Source organism: Sciurus carolinensis, chromosome 3 (assembly GCF_902686445.1).
Source record: "Sciurus carolinensis chromosome 3, mSciCar1.2, whole genome shotgun sequence".
NCBI lineage: Eukaryota > Metazoa > Chordata > Mammalia > Rodentia > Sciuridae > Sciurus > Sciurus carolinensis.
Window position 1 is genome coordinate 133618952 of NC_062215.1, and position 23336 is coordinate 133642287.

The following is a 23336-nucleotide window of genomic DNA, read 5'->3' on the forward strand; positions in this document are numbered from 1 at the left end:
TAAAGTCCAAAGAATTTCTAGACTCTTTTTTCTTTTTATTTATCTTTTAATTTTTTTTTTTACAGACTGCATTTTGATTCATGGTACATAAGTGGGGTACATCATTTCATTTTGGTTCAGAGAATTTCAGGTATGAGCCACATTCTGGATCAACCAGCTGCAATCAATTTCCTGCTTCCTGAAAATTCCTCAGGTGTCCAGCAACGTAGATGTAGTAATTTCTGTCCTACATTACAAGGACATATATCTTTTGCAGTCCCCTTCTTTACTCGAATAAAACATTAACTGTTAAATTAATAAGCAGTCTTTAATGATGGGTTAAGTGATTGATGGTCCTTGAAATAAATGAATGTCTCTTAAGAATCACTATTATTAAATAAGTGACATAGAGAACAATTTTAAACTAAAGAAAATCTAAATGTTAACCCAAATCCAATAAGGATGAGACGGTTGAGGGATAATCAAAAGATCTGTTTAAGCTCATTAGAGTTTCACATTTGAGCAAAGAGGAACATCAAGGCTTTGGAGAAGCCATTATAGTAGCATCCACCAACAAACAGTACAATCCAAACTCTCAAGCTAGCAAGAATACAAATCAGGTGAGCAGAGCATTGATTTTCAGTTATGCTAAGTGATAGATTCTCAGACTTAATGATCAAAAACTCCTATTAGAGCATATGATTTAAATGTCAAAGTTCTTGGACATCCGAAGTCGCCTCAGTGTCCCTGCAGTTGTCATTCATTTCTGCAGATACTTAGGAAATGATCAAGAATATGGCCAAGATTAGAGGGAAAGAACTCTAGGGACACAAATTACTTATGTGTCTAATTAAAATAATAATTAGAATTAAGCAAGTTAATTTGTAGCCTTTTGACTCATGTTTGGATTATTAAGTATTGGGGTAATTAACTAAAAATATATCTACCATTTCTACTCCTCAGACTGGCCACTATTGCTGTTATTGACAGTATCATAATATTTTCTTCAAATGAAAGCACAGTAAAAAATGAAGTAAAATTGATAAAAGCAGTTTGGCTTAATTTAAATTGGGGGAACTGGGGAGTAGGGTATTATATCTGTGCTTGCTCAGTGTTATACCACTTGCAATTCCCCTCAGTGCTTGACAAGGATTCCGCTGAGTAATAAAGATGTTTGCAAAGTCTCATCTCATTGGGAATTTGGGTTGTGGGCTTTCTTTCCTTGCTTGCTTAATATGTGTAGATTTACTATTAATATTTTATGTGTTTTCCCTAAAAATAGGGGTCTTAACAGAACAGGGTTAGAACATAAAAACCAGACTTCTTATGGAACGTGATTTCAGATTTAGTCATTTCCTATGAAACTCTGAGTAACCAAGATTGCTATGAGAAAATACAAAAACAGATTCTAGCTGCTGATCCCCTGTTGACTACTCTCAGATAACCTGAAACACATAGGCAAATAATTCCAACCCCATCAGGAAAGAATAACAGGAACAGAAGAAATAAAGGTTCCTCAATGTTAAGTTCACACAGTATAAGATGATATCATATATTTGTTAGCTTAAAATGTCCAACATTTATTAACTACAGCAGTAGTCACACAACTGACGTTCATTCAACCCTGCTGAACTTGCTTTAACCTTTATGATCAGTTAAATATTAATATGTCTTACTGTTTAGTTAAAGGTTATCACAAGTAAACAATTACTAGAATAATTAGAATACTTCATTGTCTAGTCTAGTAATGATCATACAAAATATTTTTGGTTTTCTCCTTGTGACCTTTTCCTGTTCTGAAAAAACATGTGTAACTGCCTCCCTTTTAATGCATAAAAAGCTGGCTGGGAAAAATAAAATTTAGAACATAGCATCCATTCCTTGAGTTTGTGTTGCTTTGTTCTCCACCTCGCCTATGCCTACTCCATCACCTGTGACCACTACGACCCCTGCTAGGGCTGGACCCCGACAGCTCAGGCCCCACCCAGCCCCACACTCCAGGAAAACCGTTAAGCTTAGGGACTTCTGCAGTACAATTTGGAAGCTCTGTATAATGGCAATTCCAAAAAGATGTTATTAGACAACAATGAAAATATTTAAGAATAGGAAAAAATACTAAACTACTAGTTCTGTTTGGCTGTATTATCAGACAGAGAAAGTGTTTACCTCCTTATTGACATAACTATTGGATAAATGGATGTAAAAGAAAGAAATTAAGATGAAAACAATTGAAGCCAACAAACAAATCTGAGAGTCAGACTTGGTAACTGCCTAAAAGAGTCACGGCAAAGATAAATCATTAGTTAAGGAAGATCACCTCTATCACATGCTAATCTGGCAGTTCAATTGCAAGAGCTTTCATAACTCACCTAGGTTATATAGAAACACATGGGTCCTAGACTCCCAGATCTGCTGCTTACTAGATACATAAAAGTGAGCAAGATACTTAAACCCAGCTGCCTCAGATGCTGAAATTGTAATAATAACAATATTTCTCTTATCCAATTATTAATTCATTTATTCAACAACTGTTTATGACCAAATGCTATGTGACAATCACATTATTGTGGATTTTCCTAAGAACAAGATACATGCATGTCAAGAGGACTTTTAACATGCAGTTACACATTAAGCAGAAGAAACAGAAAGTAAACATATGTATTCAAACATGTGTTCTCTTAGTAGATAAGAGAAAAGAGAAACACATGGTCTCATGGTAGAATAAAACAGGTTTATAGTGAGGATGAATATGAGATCATAGACAATGACCACAGGACAAGGCCTGCCAAAGGATATTTTTGCTTGTGCTTTGGGGATGAATAGGACATTGTCAAGTCTGATAAAGTTTGAGTGATTCCAAATTGGGCAGAACCACAGGTTACCAGTTTTTCTGATTCACAAAGGGAAAGCTTTCAAAGAATAAAATAAGTCCTGATTGTTCATATTTGATTTGAGAATATGATAAAACATCTTATAAAATGAGAAATATAAAAGTCATGGAGATAGAAATGTATGATTTTTTTAAGAGGGATATATATCTTGGTAATATATGTTTTGTGAAAGAATTATAGTATTAGTAGACAAAATAAAAATAGCCATACAATATCAATATAAGCAAAGGAGTATAACAGGAAGAAAGTGAGCTCAGGATAATACTGTAGCCTAGAAATTCTAAGATCTGTTGAAGTGGTTGAACATTTCCATTTAGGAATGCTGCTGTATTTTGTCATTGTTGCAAAGCAAAGTTTAAAAGGGATAGAGGTTTGGTAATATTCATTGCTTAATAACGAAGAGTGTTTTCTATGGCTTACTTAAGTATCAAGTAGGTTATTTTTGACGAGTTTTGTCTAAATGCAAGGGAGTGTCAGAATGTGAAAATGGAATAATACCTGGTTAACTTAATTGTTTTTTTTTTTAAACCTGGGATTGAACCCAAGAGCATTAACCAATGAGTCACATCCTGGTTCTTTTTTTTTTTTTTTTTTTTTTTTTTTTTTAATACAGGTTCTCACTAAGTTACTTAGCACCTCTCTAAGTTGTTAAGACTGATTTTGAACTTGTGATCCTCCTGCCTGAGCCTCCAAGCCCCTAGGATTACAACTCTGTGATTAGACGTGTGATTAGTCAATATTTCTTTTGTTATCTTTTTTATTCATGCTGCAATGAAAATTATTTTTTCATTTTTTTTGTTTTGTTGGGTGATTTTGACTGATCTTAAAGTTATTGTAGTTATTTATTTTTTATCATTGCATCTAGTATGAAAATAAAAAGATGTGCAAACAAAATATGAAAATAACTTACTGTATTGTATATTTTTTATTTTATTTATCATGTTTTAGGCCTACATGAAGTCATTTTTATGAAAACATATTTAAGAAATAGAAAGCATTTTTAGATATTTATAATTAGATAACAAAAGCACAAGTTATTTAAGCCAACTTATATTATTTAAATCTGCATTCAAAATAAGATGGAATTCTCAAGGTCATAGCCATTCATGTGTTGAACACTTCACACCCAATTCTCCATATGCTTAGGGCAAAAAAAATCAAAGATCATGCACAAAACAAATGAATAAGTAAAAACTAACTGTAGTTCGCTATGTAGAATCAATAATGTAAGGAAGTTAGGATGTCTTATATTCTATAAAACTAAAATGACTGTAATCATTTGAACTGGATGTTTATTATTTACTTCTTTACACACATGGAAAAATGACTTACATAGGATCTGGATTCCCCACAGGCAAGAAGGCATCATGGAGTGAAGAATCAATATGCAAAGTGTCTCAGAATGGTTTGGCACATCTCTCCAGCCTTCTGCATTTTTGTCCTCACGCAGTTTCCTTTTAAACATCTGATCTATTCCTTTTTGGAGTAGGGGAATCTTCTGATTAATATGCACTGGGGCACCACATGGTTGCCCATCTGTGTGGGTCAGTTTCGAATCACTGATCAGGGCTGAAATTGAGTTGATATTTAGCCAAATAGCCAGCAACAATGACCTTCAAACCTGTCGTGGCTGGCTGATGGGCAGCTCTAGAGAATTTAATATGCTTTGCAGCTTGTATCTCACATTCAGGTCTGATTTCTAAAATGAATTTACTTTTCTTATTAATCTTTGCTTTTCTGATAAATATCAAGTTTTAGAAAGACTTCTTTTAGGTTTCCAAGAATAAACTCATCAGGTAATATTCTCTGAAAAAAAGTTACTTCAGTAAATCAATCAATTAATTAAATAATTTATATATTTATGTGGTTTGGGGCAAGAATAAATGCTGTCCTCTTTTTCTTTCTCAGGTCAAGGAAATTATTCTATGTTTTCCTCCCTCCAAAAACAGCTGACACATACCAATTAACAGCTGGGTACTTTATATTATCTAGATAGACAAAAACAAATAAAGAAAGTGAATAAGCAGTTAAGAAGCAGGATGGATGACCTTTTAAAAATAAATTAAATTTGGTAAAATATGTACATTTTGTAAGTAATCTAAGAGCTAACATTTTCATATCCATTCATTTGCTTTCTAAGCTTCTGTATTTGAGAAAAAGATCTACAAAATACCCCAAGGCATAACAAAGTTAATTGTCTTTTCATGTTCCTGTAAAGAACGTTTTTACTTTTTATGAATTTGAAAGAAATACATTCATCTCTCTAGAATTGCTAGGCATGCAACCAGAATAAATTGTGTATTGTCAAGTTAAGTATCAGATTATCTGCATGAAAGGAGAGACAATTTTGACACTTTCTTACATAGAAAGGTCATCAGAATCACCAATATTTCCTTATTCCTTACCTCACTTTTCTTTCCTCAACTTGATATCTAGAATGTGTTACTAACTCTTAGTGTAGCATGGGAGTCAGTGGATTAAAGAGGAGACATTGATACTACCAGTTATTGGTTACCTTGACAAGTCCTGCTTCCGCAAATGTTGAAGTATAACACCAGAGAAGGACAACGAGGCAAGTGTAGAGTAGAAAGTAAGAAACTGTATTAAAGGATAGTAAAACAGATTTCTCCTGGGTGGAAGAAGGAGACCCAAAGGGGACCCAAAGGTGGAATCTGTGGGATGAAGTTCTGTCCCTTTTATACATCGAAAGTTTCCTTGTTCTCCTGCATTCCTCTCCCTTATCTTGTTCCTTTCCTCCCACCCTGCATAGTGACTGGGAGATGTCTGTGGAATGGCCAGGGGGTGAGCAGGTGGGCTGAAGGGCCAAGGTGGAGTGCTAGGCCGGAAGGGAGCAGCAGCCCAAGGGGCATTGATTAGTAGCTCTCTGTCTGCTCAGAAGCTGCTTCATTAACAACCTTTTTGGGAGGGATGGTATCAAAGGACTCTGGAGACATGAACATTCCAATCTCCCAGAGGCAGTTTCCAATTTCTCAAACTCGATTGGTCTCCATTTTCTCCATCTGACCCGATCACCTATTCTGTACTAACTGCTTGTCTTTAATTCTGGCTTCAACATCAGGGATAAGGGAGATTCTTGCTAAATTAGCCTAACAAGATTATTGCTAAAGACAGGCCCTGTGATCAGACATTACCTTTGGAATGGTGGAAGATGGTGAACATAATCAAATATTGAAAATGATCATGTATCAGATATTGAAGATGGGGGTTCTTGCTAAAGTGACTAAGCAGGTTTCTTTGCTAAAACTAGGTAATATATGGAAGTGTGCAGAAGGATTTAGGAGAAGATTCAGAAGCCTGACTACAGTTTGGTCCACCAAGGAATATTTGTCATAGGCAACATGATTAACAAGGAGAGGAGACAAAGTGAATAATTACTTTTAAAACTTATGTTTGCATGTGGCAAAGAAAATGTCAATTTATATTGCATTAGTCAGATGGTCAAGCTCAAAATTCAAGAGGAAGGGGAAGTATACTTTCCCTCTATGTGGCATGGCAATGGGTAGGAAGGAAGATAGTTGAGATCTAATATAAAACACCACAGACATTTGTCCTGATTACATATATTTTCTTCCCTTTTATAAAACTAAAGTTAGATTGAAAATTCTTAAATTCTAGGAACTAAATGGCATTTTGCCTTTATGAAGTCTGTTGATAGTCTTTCATATCTATTTTCAGACCCTTACCTAAGAATTTACAGACTACCTCTGTATATATATGATTGCCTACATTTTACCAAGACATCATTATGCTAATTGTAAGGAAAAATGCAGCTCAGCTTGGGACCCGTGGTGGCTCCAGCCCTTCTGACGGAACTGGCTCTCCGTACACCCAGTCTGAGTTGCAGTCAAACAATAGCTCCCAGAAATCCACGTCGGACACAAGACCTCACGCAAGAGATTTTATTTTGCAGATGATTAGCGCGTCTGCTCCGGGGTTGGAAAAGAAGGGAAAGGGAAAGAGAAAGATGGCGTGGATGCTTCTCCCAGATATTGGAATCTCCTGGGCTGGAAGGAACCATTAGCGGAGGAGAATACTTGCAAGCTGACTGATGAACCAATAGCTAGCTAGCATGTTCAGATTGACAAGCTAGGATGTAACATGGGAAGCAGGAAATGGCTGTAGCATAGGCCGGAAATTCCTGCAACTTAAGGGGCGGGCAGAGCAACTTTCAGACTGGCAAGTTAAGTTGTGGTGCAACGGAAGGGGCGGGAGATCAGCTTTATATTACACTAATTCCAGGTGAAAGCTCCTTGTCTTTCCTAGAATATTGTCATGGTCTTTTCTCAGATCAATATTTTCCCCTTTATCTTAGGGCCTATATTCAACGCACTAACCAAAATTATCCTGTTACAATTACTTGGATTATTACATCCTTGTGATCAAAATGCTGCAATTGCTGCTGTCCATTTAATGACATTTACATTTTAATGTGAAGTACAAGTAATTTGCACAATCTCTTTCTTTAAATTTTTAACAAACTTTTTATAATCAAATTTGTCAGTTTATGAATACTTTGTATATTCTTGAATTTTCATTATTTTTGTATCACCTTTACCTTCACCAATACCCAGTTTGACAGATGACTATGCTGTTGAAATGGGGTTTTCAGACTCTGCTTCTGTAGTGTTACAGCAGACCCCACCTGTCTGACAGTGCCTTCTTTCTGTGTTCTTACCTTGCAAATTCGAAGAATGAAATTCACAGGTGAGGAAGAGTGAATGTAAAAGAGTAGGATTTATTCAAGTGAGAAGAAAAGAAACAGAGTTCCCACAGGGCAAGTGAAGATCCAGTGGGGGTTGCCACCTAAGTGTACTTGTGTAGAGGCTTATATAGCAACTGGGTAGGGGCATAGCTCAATCTCTAAGCTAATCACTTCTTGGAAAAGTGCCAAGGCTATTGCTCAAAACCTATGCAAAACAGGTATTATGAAAGTGTTAAGGCTATTGGCTAGCCCTTGTATTTGTAGCCTTCACTCAGGTCTGCTTTTCCTGCTGCTCCAGAGCAAAGGAATTGGCTGGAAATGTTTGGAATATTTCTAATTTCCCAGAGTAACCTGTTCATTTAGAAAAGCCTCTGTTTTTCAAGAGCTGGGGTGAGGAGTCGGTGCAGGAAGGGCATTTCCTTAACTGTCTGCCTGTTTTACTATTAATCCTGTCTTATTCACTGTCAATCTGCATTTTTATTGGTGCATTATAATTATACATAATAGTGGAATTTGTTATGCCATATTCATACTTACCCATAACATAATATCAACCTTATTTCCCAGCAACCTCCTTTTCCCTCCCCTCTTCCCTTCCGCAGTGTCTACTATTACTGATCTTTGAAACTGGACACTCTGATTTCTACTTCTACACTGACTTCTCTTCCCACTTTCTTTTTCCACTGGCTCTGCTGCAGCCATTTCCCTCATCATCATCTTTCACACAACTAGGCACACACATGCTGCAGGGTTTTTACACTGCTTATTCACCCAGCAGCAAAAACCTCTTTGCTAGAAATCTGTTTGTTCATTCTATGATTTAAGTAATTATTATTTTTTCTTTTTTGGTATCAGGATTGAACCCAGAAGTGCATAACCATTGAGCAGTATCCCCTCAGTATTAGCACAAAAAGACCCAGCAGGACACAAACCTCAGGAATCATCTCAGCTGTTTATTCAGGAATATAGTTTCACACCAGAACAGGGGATGCAGGGATGAAATGGCCCTGGGGAATTCACTTTCCTGGTTGAAAATGAGACACTGAACAAAGAAAGGGACTGGGTTTATATAAGTTCTTGTGAAGGGTTGTCTAGTGAGCATATCATTTTTCTTGGGAACTCAGAAATTTGAACTTTTTTGGTCAGGGATCTGTGGGTAGGGTCTGGAGAGGATTTACTTTGAAGGAGATTAAGCCTTCTAGAGCCTGCTGCTTTAAGGGTGACAAAACACCTCCTCCCTGTCTGCAGCTGGCACCTGGAAAACATTCTTGGGAAATGAAGGCTGTCAGTGCATGACCTTCTTTTTCACTCCCTTCTCCCAGGGCACATTATTTTGGGGATTTTTTCATTTTCCTTATATATTACCTAGCCTTTTTTTTTTTTTTTTTTTTTTTTTTTTTTTTTAAATAAACAGGGTCTTGCTAAGTTGCTTAGGATCTTGCTAACTGGGTGAGGAAGGCCTTGAACTTGAGATCCTCCTACCTCAACCTCCAGATTCACTGGCATTGCAGTCTGTACCACATTTCCTTGTTTCCAAATATTTGCTTAAATACTAATTTCTCAGTGACATTTGCCCTGCATCCCATCCAAATTGCAGTCAACCCCATCACTACACACTCCTCCATATGCTTCACAAGTTTTATTATTTTTTTCATAGCACTTATCATAGAGTTCATTATTCATAATGTTTATTATTTAATATTCTCTACAAAAATAGGAGTTTTGTCTATGATATTGAAGCCAGAATTAAAGACAGGCAGTTAGTATAGAATAGGTGATCAGTTGGATGGAGAAAATGGAGGCCGATCTGAGTCTGGGAAGTTGGAAACCACCCCCGGGAGATTGGAATGTTCATGTCTCCAGAGCCCTTTGATACCAACCCTCCCAAAAAGGTTGTTAATGAATGAACTCCTGAGCAGACAGAGAGCTACTAATCAATGCCCCCTGGACTGCTGCTCCCTTCCTGCCTAGCACTCCACCTTGGCCCTTCAGCCCACCTGCTCACCCCCTGGCCATTCCACAGACATCTCCCAGTCACTGTGCAGGGTGGGAGGAAAGGAGCAAGATAAGGGAGAGGAATGCAGGAGAACAAGGAAACTTTAGTCTATAAAAGGGGCAGAGCGCTCTCACTTCTTGGGCTACCCGAATACCAGCCATGGCCCCCTTCTCCGTTCAGCATTACTACCTTTAGATTAAACCTGCTTCATGTGCTTGTCTTGGTGTTTTTCTCTTAAGTTCAAACTTCAGCATCTGAGGAAGCAGAACTCAGCACAGATAACCAACAGTTATCAATATTTGGCACTTGTATACTGTTACGTACACGATAAATACTAAATTGAATGTTTTAATGACTTGGCAATTTGTTTGTGGTAGTAGCATAACAACACACATTGATATATTTTAGAGTGAGTAAATAAACTACACTTTAGTATGTGTACGTTAGTATGAAACTATTTTAAAGTAATTTATTATTTATTATATTAACATCTGGTTGTTCTCCTATTTTAATTTTAGAAACTGAACTGCTATTAAAATCTTTACTCATGTGTCCCTGAGTATGTCTGCATTTATTTCATAGACATCTAGAAATGGATTAGTTGAGTTACTATTTGTGTATATTTTGCTTATCCACTGATACCTTCCAAAAATTGTACTCTTATTAATACATTAATGTTGCAATACAGGTAAACTCATTTATTTTTTACCATACCAATTTTAGATATTTAAAACCAGTTCATTCTAATAAACATGTATTTTCCTACTGTCTACTTAGCATTTCTCTGATGACAAATATAGTAGAATCCTTTTTCATGTGTATTCTGAACATTTTTGTATTTCTTCTTTGAGTTTCATATTTATACCTTTGGATATCATCAGGACCTCTGTAAGCCATTGGGCACATTTGTGACAGTAAGTAACTGAAAATTGTTTTTCCTTATTTTTTCTATTCTTCCAGTAATATTATTCTGGTGACATATTATAATTCCACGATCAGATTTAAGTGGGACTGAAATCTTAAAGATATTGATTATTGACATTCATTAACTTGACATTTTATGTAAATTTTTAGAGCTTATTTTAATTTTTTAATAAATTTACATCACCTTTCTCATAGAAATTTTGCATATATCTTAATAACTTCAGCCCTAAATTTGGAATAGATATTTTGTTCCCTATCTGCTAGCAAAGTATTCATCTGCAAGACATTTCTGATAAATTGAAAAAAATTCTGACTGGCATCCCTAATATATCTCTAAGTTTCATATTTGTTCCATTTTTTTTTCTATTTATTGACACTATAGCAATTCTGTGTTTAAAAACAAAACAACAAAAAAAAAAAAACCCAAAAATCAAAACCTTCTCTTTGTTGTTTCAGAAGTCCTATGTTTTCACTGGGCAAACTGCAACCTAAATATATACATGCAATACATTCTATTTGTCATGCTTTTCTTGTTTACTTTTCCAGATCTGGCCTTTAGCAACATAATGCTCTAAGCTATTGAGGTAATTAAGAAAAAATGTGCTATATTCACCCAAGTGGAAATATTTCTTTTCCCTGAAGTTTCCTCACTGGTTCTTCATTCCTCATTTTCTCTACCCAACACCATCGTTAATATAAACTTTTTTTTTAAAGTTTCAGTTTACATTCTTTATTTTATAACTATCTCTACACAGGATATATCTGTTGGCCCCCTGTGACTCACTGTGTGTACTACATGTGTTAAAGGGTAGATGCAGGCATAATATATTGCACCAAAAAAGAGAGAAAGAAATTAAAAATGAAAATCACCGTAACATACTGATACAATTACATGAAAAAAAATTTGGGATACTCAAAATTAATTTTCATTAAAAACAGAAAAATTGTCCTAACCATTCTCATAATGGCCCATTCTTATTCAAAAATCAACTAAATGAACAAATGCATACTCTGGAGTAGAGTAGGCATAATATAATCAGGGAGTATCAACAAATGTCTTGCCTGTCTAAAAAAATGTAATAATAAATGTTTGATAGACAATTTCAGAGGAAAGGAACTCCTGGAGTTGTTTGTTAAATAGCACATAGCAATCTTCTCACGCATGATCTCCACCGTCAATATTGCTTTCTCAGACCATTCTAATAAGGTGGCATCTAGAATCCTGTTGCAGTTTCCTATGCATTACTATAGCCGTTAGAATATTTATATATTTTATTTGTTGACTCATCACTCTTCCACCTCATAAGAAAAGAGAAAGAATGCAATAAGGGCAGACAACTTAGTGTTGCTTCATTAGTTCTTAACACAATGACAGGCACCTATTAACAATTAAAATTTGGTCGATCGAAGGGGGAGGAAATAAATTTTACTCCTTAAATATATTGATGAGTTATTAAAGTTAATGACATAAATTAGAGTCTGTGTGCTTGTACTGCTCATTGTTACTGTAATTGTACAGTTTTAAACTGTGAAATCCATGATCGGAATTTATTTTTACTTTTTTAGTCTTGACCAAGTACAAAGAATGTTCAAGTTCAAAATGAATGACTATGTCAAGCTCTTATACTCCTACATGGACAGAAATAATCTTTCTAATGGAAGTTCATCTTTTAAAATCACCAGTTCTTTAAAATCAGCAATCTCGTAGGCACCTAAAAAAGAAAAGAAAAATCCAAGAATCGTAAGAAATGTACCCAATAAGATTTCAAGTTTTAAATCATAAGTCACCCCAACTTCTAGCCCTTCATGTCAATATATGTGTTTTAGAGTGCATTAACATTGCCGTAATCCTCAAATCTGTTCTAAAAGATGAATTTCAGAGGAAGGGACCATCATGGGATTGAACACGTGCCTGTGCTGTTCTTATTAGATATGTGTACATTTACACTATTTTTAAAAAGATTGTTAAATTCTAAATAGGTTGGTACAAAACAAATTTTTTGGTTTAAAAAAAAGCCAATACACCACAAAACAACTTTTCAAAGTCATACTACATTTTAAGTTTATTGATAGCTGATCAGCATTTTTAAATATACTTTGAAACACTCTCAGAATAAGAAAATGCTGATATCCACTTGATAACCATACTTGGTTTTGATAGGCCTATCACCTTTAGTCTTTCAGAGTAGATGACCTAATACGAATTGATTATTTATTCTCTCATCCATTAGATAATTATTTTTCCCATTTACAACATGCCATCTCCTACATCTACATATATTTTTACTACTGACACACATATATCATTATATATAATATATATGTGATTCCAAATCTGAATCTCTCAGTATATTTGCTAAACCACTGAGATGAAAAATCAGTAAATAAATACTATACATAATCCACACCCACATCTAATTATAACATAGAAAATAAATATTATAACTATCCCAAATTAGGCAAGATTTATAAAGAAAATCATAAGAACTGAATGTGCTTATATACATATTCAAAGAAAAAATATGTATATATATATAAATATATATATGTATGTGTGTATATGTAGTGTGTGTGTGTGTGTGTGTGTGTGTGTGTGTATTTATTTCCAGAGAGAACCTCAGAATTTAAAATAAGGAATAAATAAGTAGTTCAACAGAAAAATAGGCAAAAAACATTAACAGGGTTTCATTCAGGAAATAAAAATCATAAATAGCTAATAATTTGTAATGAAGTAACTGTATTGATAAAGAAAGGTGAAAAAAAAAATGAGGCATTGTTCATCCTCCTGCTAGGTCCTATTAAAAAAACAATGTTTCACTATTTCATACCTTACTTTATTTCACACCTTAATTAAACTTTCCCTTAATATTTTAAAAAATAGTAAATTTTTTAAATAGTAATATTTTTAAAAATAGTAAGGTAATCTCAGGATTAAAAAATTGTAAGCTCATATACTGTGCATGGTTAACATGTCTTTTATGTCTCTTAATTCATGTATCCCCCTCTTCACTTATTTCATCTTGAAATGTAGATGAGAAACTTGTCCATGAAAACTATAAATATCCTACATTCTGGGCTTTACTGACTGTGTCCTTGTGGTTTATCTTCATATATTTCTTTCTTTCTGAAATGAATCACAATACAGTAGTTGGATCTAAAGATTTAATCATACTCAAGTCAAAATGTCTTAGAAAAATGCTTTTTATAATTGATGTTGTGTTCCTCAATTAGTGGCACATTCCTGTAATCCCAGACATTTCGGAAACTGAGAGAGGATTACAAATTGGAGGCCAGCATTAACATCTTACTGATACCTTCAACAACTTAGCAAGACCTTGTCTCAAAATTAAAAATAAAAAGGACTGGGACTGTATCTCAGTAGTAACGTGTCTCTGGGTTCAATTCTTAATAAATAGATAGAGAGAGAAAGAGAGAGAGAGAATAATATCTAGCTGCCTGTGATACTAAAATTATATACAAATTGATTGGAAAGAGAGAAGCCTAACCAGTACCCAAGTATTCCAGTTGTCCCATTGGAGACTCCAGACATGAGTGAAGAAGTCTTTGTTTTACTTTGGCACCAATGACCATGGAATTTTAATTATATGAGAGACCTCATGTCAGAACTGTCAAGATGATTCTAGTCAACCCACAGAACTATGAGACACAATCACATAATATTGCCTTAATAAAAAATAACAATGTTATTGTTGATAAGCAACTTCTACCTTAAACACATAGTAAGAGAACCCAACTTCCTGTGTTGAAATATTTCTTAAACACCCTGGGTGTAACTAGAAAAATCAACCAATTCTTTAAGTGTAAGATAGTCTCACAAACTTCATGTTTAGAAAAATTAGATAAGCTCACGTGTGTAAACTCCTTCTAATAGAACCTTCCAAAGAGTAAAGCTCTGTGTTAGCAAATGAATGCTAATGCTAATGTTTTCTTTATAAACAAATTTTTACCTATAATAACATAAACATAACATGTATAAAGTTAATCACACTTGTAGAATTGTAGCAGGCCTTTTTGATTAAGGAATAATACATATACATTATGAATATTCACTTCCATATAGTTTATTTACATAACAGGATCATGCAACATCAAAGGTCATGTGAAAATTGAATGAGAATATAGTAGAAGAAGTGTCAAATTAATGCAATAAATAAAACATCTCATCACAAACACCACAGCTAATACTATTATAAAATTTGATTTTGTTTATAGAATGTGTGTTATATAAATCTTATTTATGATTTATCAAATATGTGTATGTTGCATGATTTCAAAGACAATGTCTGTTTCTCACTTGAATGGCCAGTTAGTGTATGTGGTCAGAAATGACAAACTTTTCTGCTTTTGTTCAGATTCATCTGTTGTCACCCCAAAGACATTGCACAAGATAATTTGTGTAAGAGATACTAGGCCTGGTCAATAGATTGTTTTCCCACATTTCCTCACTTACAAATTTATTATATTAATCAAAATGTATTTTCTATGTACCACAAAATAAAGCATCTCTTATGATAATTCAACAGTTAAGTGGAAAACTTGTTAGAAAAAGTTCTATTTCACTTTCTTTTATAATCCTTTTCTCTTCTAGGATGTAGAACCAGCATGAAATAATTAGTATTATCAATTTAAAATATAATTCACAATCACTATTGCAGTGTTAGCAACTTATTACAGATGGGGAAAATTTGATCACTTGCCTTTAAAACCACTTTGAGCTTTCTCTATACTGTTCATATTAATATTCAAATTTCTATTTTTGTGTATTGGGAAACTTTCAATAGAGAGGAAGCTTCTTTTCTTCTGATTACTCTTTGAGTTCAGTTATTTATAATGCATGTCTCACTACTGTTAATAGTGGCTCTGTCTACTCACATTTTGGAGTTTTGAGTGGGACACTTTGATTCAGTGTTATGAAAAGTTAGTGGAACTATTAATAGTGGTAATAATAGTCACTTGCTTCCCTTTCATATGGAATCTAGTATCTGGGAAATGAAAATTTTCAACAAGTAAGGACACTTCCCAACTCCTACATATCTATGTGGAGCTGTTCCATTAGTCTAGGTTATGAGCCAAATTTATAGTTTTATGTTGCAGTTATAAAATGGAATTAGTCTGGGTTTCTGAGTCACACTTGGATTAATTATGCCACAAAAAGAGCATTCAGTAGTGCTCCAAGTGGATACTCCTATGAGTGAGAAATATTAGTCAATTTTTAAAAATCAATTAGTCAAACTACTGAAATTTTCATAATATGCAGAAAAATAAAGGGTGTTAATATCCAACAGTAGACTTCAGAAATTTTCTCCTTTCATATCTATCATAGTACTTGTAGATAGGAAACAGTTGCCTCCAATATGTGTGATTTGAATTAGGTCAGTTTGTTGAACATCTTTTAATTAGAAGAGGTTGTTAATTGTTCAATGATTAATTTTATTGACTCTGTGTAGATGATTTTTATTTGGAAAAACACCGGATGATGTTTATGTACACAGAGTCAATAAGATTAATAAAGACAGTTTTAGCTTTTATTTTCCCCCCAAACTTATACTTTTTGTCTTTTCTTATTATATTAGCATATCCAGATAACTTTGAATAGATTCACTGTTAGCATATATCCTTAACCGTTACCTTTTGTGGGTAAGATTATGGGTTATTCATTTCTGCATTTAGAACATAAAACCCAAGTTATTTACTTTTAAAAATCATGATATTTTCTTTTCAACATCTGGATAAGTATTACCATATTTTAAATACTGAAACATTTATTGAATGATTAAATAAAGGAAAGAATAAGAGATAAGGTTAGCTTCTTGACTTATGTTTTCTGTGAAGTTATTTGTGCAGAATTAGTTCAATTTTCCTTCCTTAAAGACTTTCATTAGCTGAGAATTTTATCCAACTTGTCCTTTATCCTAGATTTTGATTTTTGAAAATTGAGAAACACTGGTATATAATCTAAATGATCTAGGTCTGACCTCAAATGCATCATACCTGGTACTGTATTTTCTACTTATGTCATTAACAGAGTGATTTAAAAATGTTAAGATATAAAGTTGTATTACTATAATGTCACTAATAAAGAAGACATTTATTTCCCAAACTTAAAATTTTAACTTTTAGTAAATTAAGAAGATAATAAAATGAAATACTCTGTTTTGCATCATATATCTTTTTAAAAACTGTGTTTCTCTCTTCAGAAGGGTATCATAAATTCTCTTAAAACTTAATGTAATAAAAATCCTCAGAAAGAACACAGGTCAGGTTGCTATGTATATAGTAGGTACCATCTGTGCATATTCTCAGTGCCCCCAGGCAATGGATTTGGAGGGAAACTGTAAAAGCCAAGGGAAGCACATGAGTTCAGTGACATGGTTACATGGTCACATAGTCAGTTTTGATCTTGCATATGGAGAAATTGGTTATTTTTTCTAATCCATTGCAAATAACAGTGTGACATCAAGTGTCCCTTTTGACAGCTTGCTTTCTCCTCAAAGGCGAAAGATAATTGGGCTCATGGAGTTATACATCTGCCCATTCTTGCCATTCTACAAATGAAGTTCATAGTCACTGGGCCTAAGCTCACAGAACTGATATGAAAAATTGAATTGGTGTAAAATGATTTGTGCAAATTCATATTAGGAAAATAAAATACAATGTATACATCTGTCAGCCAGAATCATTTGGATTTTGTTCACGAATATTAATAAAACTCACTTTCTTTGTTAGGCACTATGCTAAGTACTGAGAAAAGAGGATTATGTATCTTTGAGGATCAAGCACATAAGTGATTGAAGTAGTCTTAGAAACAGATGGTTTAACAAAATTATTTTAAAACTATAATAAATATTACATGTATGCACAAGGGTCAATGAGAGAGGAAGAAGAGCTAGTTAATTTAGTCAAACATGGGTATTCTAAGAATGTGTACTTGTGGATTCTTAAAGGATGCCTAAGTGATAATGAGATAAACGTGTTAAGGTAGTTGATCTATTATAACATTAACGTTCCATGTTGCAGAGATGTGAATGTATGATATGTAGCAAGGGATTACATGTAATAAACTACGAAACATATGTTCAGTAAAAGATGAGGCAGCAAGGTAGATGTTTGTAGATATGGCAGAAGATTTTAATTTGGCGATAGTGTCAGAATTCCTATCAAACATTTCTTCAGGGACTGGGGAGATAGCTCAGTAGGTAGAGTGCTTGCCTTGCAAGCACAAGGCCCTGGGTTTGATCCCCAGCACCACAAAAAAAAAAAAAAAAAAAAAAAAAAAAACATATTCAAGTATGTGTCATGGTCAGATTTATGTATTCATCAGATTTAATGATGGCAGGATGATGGAACATGCCTTGAGGAGATGAAGCAGAGAGACCATTGGGAGAGATTATACTTTTGTAAATTGAGGTGGTAGGGAATGAAATGATATAATTGAAGAACATTTAGTAGTAAGGTCAGTGACAGTTTGTCATTAATTAAATGTAAATGATAAGAAAAGAAAAAAATAACAAGTATTTTATTTAAACACTTCTTTTTTGTGAACTTTATAACCTCAAGAGTAGGGAACATCCTATATATTTCCAGGCAAAGAACTGTGTTAAAAAAGCAATGTAAAACAGGAATAGTTAGGACTTTCAGAATGGGTGTAGGAGAAGCTTTAGTAATGATAATCCTATCCCCCAAGAAGTGATAAGATTTAACAAAGTTGTGTGTAAAACTAACTGTAAGACTTAACAAATTAAGAATCATTATTTATTCAAGGAAACCTGCTGAATCTTGGTAATACTGAGGGTTAATGGCATTTTTCATGCAAATACTGCTAATCTCTCCTCAACATATAGGAAAAGAATTAAGGACCAGAAGAAGCTCTTCTGCAGCTCCAACTTAATTAATTTTATTTGGAGTACAGTGAGGAAAAAATCCATACCAAGCACTGTGAAAAAAGAGTAGAGGTCTCAGTAGCAAATAACTAGGGAAGATTAATATGGGAGAACTTGAGGTCTTAGTACTGGCGGGATCAAGCAACACCATGGTTTACCAGTCTTTCATCCCAGAGATCCAGTCACAGGGCCTTTCTCCAGTCTCACTTGACCTGAGTTGTAAGGAAGGTTGTGCACCAGGCTAAGACAAAATAGAATGATTAGCAAGGTTCCAGTGAGCAACTCAAACCTGGTTGAACATGAACTGAATGCTAAAAATAAAAAGAAGGAAGGAAATATAAATTCTCTAAATTTAAATAAAAGAACCATTGAATAAAAGTAGACTATTGGCCAGGATGACCTAGTTTACCTTCAATGTGAGTAAACTTCAGTCAAATCGCTTCCTGTCCTATCTCTTAACCTTCCTTTCATCTTAACCTTTAAAGAATCCAGAGGCTCTAACCCTTTTCACAGAATATTTACTTTTAAAAACTTGTAATTATAAAGCATTTTTCTGCTCATTTGGGACCTAAGTCTTTCTAAAAGATACTGGTGGGTTGTAGAACCCAAAGCAATTTTTCTCAAGGACCCAAGAGCCATCCTTTGAAATGCAATCATCACAGAAGATAATGGCCCTATTTTCCAGTCTCCCTAGGAGGGTACCCAATTTACTTCAACCTGTAAAACTAACTTCCTGTCATAAAGATAGAAGAAAATTTACTTTTACTTTGGGTAAGTCAATTAGCAAAAACACATGACCTGTAATCTCACCCACTCCAGCTCTTAAAGAATCTCCTACACAGTGCCGGTTGGATCAGTTCAACTGGATTCTCTTACCTATTACATTAATCTTGAATAAAATCTACATTAACTGTTTAACCTTGTATGGTGCAATATCTGCTTTGATACCAACATTTGCAAAAATAAACACTCCTGTTTACAAATTTTCAGTGAATATGTCAATTAGCAAAATCCTTCAATTATTTTACAATGGCAATATATCACTATCAGATGTCATCTATTTCCATGCTCTTTGCCTCAATACCAGGTCTCTGTGGAATATATCATCTGCTTCCTTGAGGCCAGGATTATGTTTGAGTTCAGTCAATGTGGAGCCCCAGAATGGTATTGAAGGGAGAAATCAGAGAATGATCAGAATACAAATACCCTGGATTCCTCCTGGAAGCCTCCTTGGTTAGTTGTGTACTTTTAAAGAGGTAATTTTGGGTTTCTGGCACCACCTCTATCACCTAATCTCTTTAGTTTTCAATGTGGTAGCAACTTATGGTTCCTATGCACCCTCTCCACACCTTTATAAAGAGTTCCTTTGTTTAAAAAAAAAAAAAAAAAAGAATTACATTATTAAAGTTTTCTTGAGTACTCGAAATTTGAGAGTGCCATTGGTTTCCAATATGATAATGACACCAAAATATTAAAAGAAAACATAAGAAAAAAATAGACTGGAATGAAGTGGAAGTATAAAGCAAAATGGAGTTAGGATAAACTTCTGAAATTCTCATTGTTGAGTTTCAAAATTTTAATAAGGTGTAAAAATATTGAATCTGTAAATATTTTGTTTTAGTTATAACAGGAGATTATGCACATTTATTATTTGTTTGGTTCAATAGAAAAGAATGTCAATGTAATCCTAAGTATTTTACTGAGTGAAGAGAAAAAATGTGATCATTTAAATAAATAAATATCAAAACTCACCAAATGAATTGAAGATCATTAAAGAAAAATCAGTAAAATTGGAATGGGAATGATGTTTTTGTGTAGGCTCAGTTTTATTACAATAAAAGTTAAGGGCTATTTGTTTTATACCAAACTAAGTGTGGTAGAATATTTTTCTGTCTTTTATATTATCTGTATTTTTCAAATTTAGTAATATAAAATTTGACACTATCAAATAGTTATTAACTAAGAATCAGAACTCAAAATTATAATCATGACAGCTAAGAAATGTACAAAAAATGTTTTTCTTTTACTTGATTCCTGTTTGAGTTAACTTTCTCACCACTATGACTAAAAGACCTGACAAGAACAATTTTAGAGAAGGAAAAGTTTATTTGGGGCTCACAGTTTCAGAAGTTTCAGTCCATAATCAACTTCATTGATCTGAATGGAAGACAAGGCACAACATCATGGGAGAAAGATGTGGAGGAGGAAAGCAGCTCAGAACTTGGCCAACGGGAAACAGAGAAGAAGACACTGTAGACCAAGAACAAAATATATAACTCAAAGGCACACATACACACACACACACAAATACAAGCACATGTGCATGCACACATCTATAAACATGGAGAATGTACATGTATAGACACAAACTAAAATAAAATATTGACCTTCTGTTATTATACATTATAGTATATAATGTTATATACTTCATACTGTTTTCAGTGTTAACCTAAGTATATCTTGTGCTATCATTTGAATTTGTGTAATGACCCCAAAAGTCCAGGCATGCAAGAATTGGTCCACGGAGTTGCATTATTGGGAGACACTGTGAACCTTTAGAAGGTAGTACCTCCTAGAAGGTGATTAGGTCATTGGATTGTGCTCTGGAAGAAGACTGTGGAATCCTGGCCAATATTCTCTTTCTCTGCTTCTTGGATCATGAGATGAATGGTTTGTTCTATCATGTGCTCCTGCCATGATTTGCCTCCTCATCTGAGGCCAATAGTCATGAGACACTTGACTGGAACCTCCAAATCTATAAGTCAAAGTAAGTATATTTTTCTTTATAAGTAATGCCTCCGGTATTTTGTTACAGTGAAAGAAAGCTGAATAATACAATTTGCTAATTTTTAAAATATTCTTAGAATTTTCAACTTCTAAAATATATTAAACATTCTAATTATTATTTGCTAAAATAACTTAGGCAATTATCCATGGTAAACTTATCTGTATATACCATTAAAATGAGACTCTGTATGACTTTCAAAGACAAAACTCCATTCTCTAATACAATTTATTGACATAGGATGTATTTTTATATGTAAGTACTCAGATACTAACACTGAAAGGAGGGCAAATTATGACAGCACTGAAAGAAATAAAACACTTAAGCAAGGAAACAAAAGAGTTACATGCTTAAAACTAGAAAGCATTATTGAAATAAATGGAAAAGGATACAAATAAATGGAAAGAGATCCAATGTTCATGAATCAGAAGAATTATTATTGTTAAACTGTCCATATTACCCATACAGATTCAATACAATCCCTATCGGAATTCCTATGCCAATTTTCACAGAAGAGGAAAAAGCAATTAAAAAGCTCATATAGACACATACCCCCAAATCCCCAAACCAAAAACAACTTGAAAATCCAAAGCAATTTAAGAAAGTGAAACAAAATTGAAGGCATCAGACTTTCTGGTTACAAATGATATTACAAAGTTATAATAGTCAAAATAGGATGGTAGTGACATAAAAATGAACTTATGAATCAATGGAACGGAATAGACTTTCCAGACATGAACCCAAGTATATATAGTCAACCATTTTTTACTAGCCTTCCAAGAAGATGCAATGGGGAAAGGATAACTCTCCAATAAATGGTGCTGAAATATTAGAGTTTCCACATGCAGAAGAATGAAATTAGACCTTTATATTATATCACATAGAAAAAAATCTCAAATGAATTAAATCCCTAAATGTAAGACACAAAACCATAAAACACCAAGAAACAAACAGGACCTTGACTTGTTTTGGATATCACACAAAAAGCTCAGGCAACAAAAGTAAAAATAAACAAGTGATGCTTCTGCAAACTAAACAGCTTCTACACACCAAAACAAATATAAACAAAAGAAATTTTTATAAAATGGAAAAGCAGCCTATGGATTGGGAGAAAACACTTGGATACCTTATGTCTAAGAGTTAATAACCAAAATACATAAGAAAATCTCCCAATTCAAGAATTAAGCAAAAACAATAAATAACATGGTTAAAAATGATCACGGAGAATAGATATTTTTCCAAAGAACACATAAAATGGTCAACATGTACATGAAAGAGTGCCAAACATCACTAACCATCAGGGAAATGCAAATGAAAACCATGATAAATGAATCTACATCGTGCACAACCATAGAAATGAAAAGATGTACCCATTTGTGTCAATGAATCAAAATGCAATCTGTAAAAATAAAAAAATAATTAAAAAAAATGTCACCTGATACTTGTTTGGCTGGCTATTATCAAAAATATAAGAAATAACTATTGTTGGAGAAGGTGTGAAGAAAAAGAACCATATACACTATCAGGGAAATGTAAGTTGGTAAGACATTAAGGAAAACAGTATGGAGAAATTATAAAACTTCTTTATAAAGAAATATAAAAGTGTCGTGGTGCATGCACATAATCCCAGAGATTCAGGATACTGATGCCATAGGACTGGAAGTTCTAGGTCAGCCTCAGCAATTTAGTGAAATCCTATCCCAAAATAAAAAAAATAAATAAATAAAAAGGACTGGGTATGTAGTTCAGCAGAAAAGCATGCCTGAATTTGTTCCCCAGTACTAAAGGGGAAAAAAAAAAAAGAAATTGACCCTGAACTTATTATATGAACCAACAATGCCTAGATTGAGTAAATACCCAAAAGACATGAAATCAGTATTTCATAGAGACTTCTGTTTTCTTATGAATTTGAGTATTATTCCTAATAGCCAAGATATGCAAATAGTCATATGCATTAGTGGGTGAACTGGCAAAGAAGTTATGCTATATACATACTGGAATATTATTTAACCTTACAAAAGAAGGAGATGTTGCCATTTGCAATAATTTAATGAATTTGGAGGACTTTTATAGTGAATGAAGTAAACCAGACACAATTAGAAAAATACTATCTGATCTTATATGTGGAATTTAAAGA